At 32.1% G+C, this 5,116-nt stretch overlaps 1 pseudogene; it reads left to right on the top strand.

The window, feature by feature from the left end:
* Positions 1-1,192: 1,192 nt before the first annotated feature.
* Positions 1,193-3,998, top strand: LOC110685613 (annotated as a pseudogene).
* Positions 3,999-5,116: the final 1,118 nt, after the last annotated feature.

Raw genomic sequence — 5,116 nt, 5'->3', positions numbered from 1 at the left:
TTATGGAGTCATTGATGACTCAAGCAATATAATTAGAGGTTGAAAATCTGTCATTGGTGTCCAAGTGTCCATTTAATTCTAGACAGAATCACAGTTACAATGCAATTAGTTTGTTTACCTTTTATAAATGATTTATTTCCTTAAATTAAGATTGTCAAATCCTTAACAATTAAGCTAATTTCATGACATCTAAAATTATAATTAGGCTCTATTCACTTCATCTTTTTAAAATGATATTTAATAAAAATAAATTAATTTCACAAAAATTACTAAGGTAAAGTTTATGCCCTGTTCTCTTCACTTAATTTTGCTAAACTGAAATTATTTTTATTGATTCTCTATTATATTTATTCTTAAGAGTTACCAATTTTTAATGATTATAACTTATTTATACTGAACTAAAATAATTCTATTGAACTTCAATTACTTTTATTGAATATTATTTGAATAAAGTAAAGAGAACACATATCTTAGTAAAATAAGTTTTAATTAATAAAAATCAGTAACTATAAAGAACAAATATAAATATTATTCATTAAAAATAATTTCACTTAAGTAAAAAAAAAAAAAAAAGTTCAGCAAGAATTAGATGAAGAGAACAAGACCTCATTGACTTGTTTTAGCTTATAGATATAAAAATTGTAATTCAAACCACCTTATTGTCAAACTAAGACCCTGTTTTCTTCAACTTATTCAAATAATATTCAGTAAAAATAATTTCAGTTAAATTTAGCAAAGATAATATTACTTCATTAAAAATAAATTTTAATAAGCAAAAATCAGTAATTTCAAAGAACAATATATAATAAAAGATATATAAGCAAAAATCAGTAATTTCAAAGAACAACATATAATAAAAGATATGTGAAAGTAAGTTTTAATCAGAAAGAACAAAAAAATCAAGTTCAACAAAAAATAATTTTAGATAAGTAAAATTAATTTTAGTTTAGCAAAAGTTAGCTGAGAGAACACAGATGAAGTAAGATATGAAGTAATATTTAGGCAGTGACTAGGCTTATAAATGCATAATAGCTAGACTTACGTGTAAAACCCATTCAAAATCCTTACACTCCTATAATGTTGTATTTTTTCAGCCCAAATCACCCCTAGGTTATACTTCGTATCTCCCTATAAATACCTCCAATTATCCTACACTTTCATTCATTCATTCATTTTTGTTATACAACTCATTATTATTAAATATTGAGCAATGGATTCAAGTGTATCCATTATTTCTAGCTTTGTCACACCATGGAATCAACCATCCCAAAAGAAAAATTCCATGGTGCAAAAACAAACTACCAATGTCCCAAAAAAATTCATTTGGTCTCTTAGTGATGATATCAATCAACCTAAAAAGAAACTCGACGCCCCAATAATAGATCTTGAAGGGTTTATTAGGGGAGACGAAACTGCCACCAAACAAGCTTCCAAAACCCTCAGGGAAGCTTGTACGAATCACGGTTTTTTTTCAAGTGATTAACCACAGGGTCGACCCAACACTCTTGAATGAGGTTTATAACAATATAGGTCATTTTTTTAGTCTGCCACCCTCAGAAAAGGCAAAGGCCGTGAAAAAGCGTGGTTCGTTATGGGGCTTGTCCGTGGCTCATGCTGATCGTTTGACGGTGAATTTACCATGGAAAGAGACGTTATCTTTCCCTCACCGTGCCATGTCCGACGGCGATTCTGTGGTGGATTACTTCACCTCGGCGTTAGGCAACGAGTTTGAGCCTATGGGGTAAGCGTACAATAAATATTATTTTTGCTAATACGTGATCTAGTCTTGGGTTTAAGTCCATGATTTAATGAAACAATAATAGTGTAACAAAAAATTTGAAATTCATGTGATTTATGTGGTAGGAGTTCAATTATCTGATGTCTAAATGAGATTTATTGTTAAGTGCTGATGTAAGAAAAATAAGTGTCATGTTAAACGTACTTGCATTATTTGTCCATGTATTAAATGTTTTAAATTTTGATTAATGTACATATTATGGAAATATGTTATGGTATGATATTTTACCAATGAGAGAAGATCATCAAAGATATTATTTTTTGGAGAGCAAATCTGTTTTGATATTTATTAATTTAGTATTTGTTGTTATATGAATAATCAATTTTGTTTTATTTTCAAATCAGTCCACATATGATAATAAATTTGAATGGACTTTCAAAAATCATTTTAAGTGTGTGAATCTATTTAATTTTATTATAATAATGCTATTAATGTTTTTAAGGTAAGTGAAATTAGTATGAGACGATATATATAATCTGATTGAAGTTGACCTTCTATACTTTTGTAGGACAATTTACAAAAACTACTGCAACGAAATGCACAAACTATCCCTAGTGATATTGGAACTAATGGCTATCAGTTTGGGAGTAGATAGATCCTACTATCGCGATTTCTACGAAGATGCAAACTCGATCATGCGATTGAACCATTATCCGCCTTGTGACGAGCCAAATCTAGTCCTCGGAACAGGGCCGCATTGCGATCCGACATCCTTAACATTGTTGTACCAAAATGAAATTGAAGGTCTAGAAGTGTTTGTCAACAACGAGTGGCATTTAGTCGAACCTCGCAATGATGCACTAGTCATAAACATTGGAGATACCTTGATGGTACGGTTTCTTATCACAATTCTCGTAGACTCCTAGGTAACAGGATGATTATGTTGTTTTGTTCTTAATAAGACATACCATAGACAAATATTGGCCTTTTGGACTACAATTATTGCCTCTTAAATAGGGGCATATTGAACAGATTGTCCTCATTATATAATCGATAGGAAAATCCGAGCATGAGTTTGTCCCCAACAATAGTATGCGTAGATTTGAAAAATCTATTTCATCCGTTCTTTTTCGTCGTTTTACACTTGATATTCACCTAAAAGTAAAAAGTTCCGGATATATTTGATGATTGTATAAAAAAAATATTATAATGTGATCGAAAACTTATTAGATTCGTTACAATTTTTAAATATACTTTTAGTTTTATTGATAAATTGAAAATCACAAAAAATCGAGTAAAAATTGCCAAACAGAATAAAAATAAACGGGTAATAGTCAATGTTGCATATTGCATTGTACACCCAAATTAAAAGGCTTTTGTGTGTTGTTATAGCCTATAACATGCATCTTACATGCGCAGACATAAGAGAAGAATGTACAATTGTGCAAACACACGAGGTGCTTCACACTTGATGACTTGAGTGCACATTACAAGCAATGCATTCTAGTCTTACATTTCACACACATTTATTGCATAATGTAACTGATATATAATTCAAATAGACTACTTGTAAATTGATATATGATTAACGAAAAAAATCAAGCATCATTTAATGTGCGTTAAATGTTTAATATTTTAATTTTGGGAAAATCACATGACAAAGTTTAGCACTTGTCTAAGAAAATCAATATCCCATATATATTGTCTTACATGTTTGTATTATTTGTCAATTTAAAATACCAATGCAAAACTACTCTGTAATTTTATTAACATATGCATGTAACCTTAAAATGAAATGCAGGCTATGACGAACGGGGAATACAAGAGTTGTTTGCACCGGGCAATAGTGAATGAGAAGGTGGCGAGGAATACAATGGCGTTCTTCCTATGCCCGGCGGACCACAAAGTTGTTACACCACCATCGGAAATATTAGTCAATAAGCAAAGGAAGTATCCAGATTTTACATGGGCTGATGTTGTTGAATTCACTCAGAAACACTACAGAGCCGATGCCGATACTCTTGATGCCTTCACCAATTGGTTCTGGTCAAATGCACCTTCGAAAGAAAATGATGCTAAGCTTAAGAACGTAGAAAATTAAGCATTATTTGGCACAAAATTATGTCTTATGAGCCCCAAAATTATAATAAAAGTAGACTACACCTATATGATAGCTTAATTAGAAAAGATAAAATATGATTTGGTATGAATTATGTCCTTGTAATGTTAATGTATATAATCTAGGTATCCTTCTTATGAATTAAGCAATTTATGTTATGTTATGCTATTAATAAATAATTTGTCCAATTCTTAAAGTTATTTTTATTTGCATTTTACGCAATTTTTTATGTTAATAAAGTTCATTATATTACGTACTTATCTATATGCTTAGGTTTTCATCGTCACATACGATTGGAGGTGAATTTTCACCTTGTGTTTTGGTATCCAAGTGAGTGACACATTTTAATTATTTGTTGGAGCATAATAAGATGGATTGGATGATGTGGCAATTGCTGTTGGAATAAAGAAAGGGAATTCAAGACGTCAGGTTCAGCTGCCCGATCGGGTGGAGCTCGTCCGATCGGGAGCGAAAAGAGTCGTAAATTTTTGGGGTTACGCTGCCCGACCGGGCGAGCTGAGCCGGATCGGGCCCGAGAAGAAGTCTGGAAAAGACTTCCGCCCGACCGGGCGTGCAAGCAGCCTAAACTTTTTTGGGCTTTCGCCCAATGTGCGAGTTTGCACGTTGGACTCCAACGGTTTATTCTTGGATTCCTCTTCTTGATTTCTTGATTAATTCCTTGTAACCCCCCATTTAAGAGCTTGATTAAGGTGATTAAATCACCATGTTTATTCTGATTTTATTTCTTCATTGATGGAAAATATTCTTCTATGATCTTCTATCTTCTTCCATCCTTCATTATAAATTGAAGTATGATTTTCTGATTTCATACACTTGAAAATACATCAAACACATAAGCTAAACATATACTCTATATTGGGCATAAGTTACTTGACTCCAACTTTCCACCCAAAAGTGCCTTTGAGTGGAAGTGGTGTGTTAAACTTAGGGAAGGTGCCGACGAATACAACTGAGCACCCCTGTTGCGTCAGAATTTTGTTTTCAAGTCAGTGAATTTGCTTCAAGACACGCCATTCACGACACACCGTTCTCATTCCATTTTTGTGAGATCACTTTTTCGGTCTTGCTTATACATTTATACTATTTGTACTAGACTACTCCTTTATTTACAACAATTTGAAAAGGAAATTATGTCTATTACTAATAGTATTGTGAAGTCTCTTCCCGACCTCTTTAAGTTGGAACCTTCAGATAGTAACAACTATAAGAGATGGTCACAAAAGTTACTAATCTTTTTT

Source organism: Chenopodium quinoa, unplaced genomic scaffold (assembly GCF_001683475.1).
Source record: "Chenopodium quinoa cultivar QQ74 unplaced genomic scaffold, ASM168347v1, whole genome shotgun sequence".
Lineage (NCBI taxonomy): Eukaryota > Viridiplantae > Streptophyta > Magnoliopsida > Caryophyllales > Amaranthaceae > Chenopodium > Chenopodium quinoa.
The sequence above is the reverse complement of the archived record's forward strand: the minus strand, read 5'-3'. Positions and strand labels throughout refer to the sequence as shown.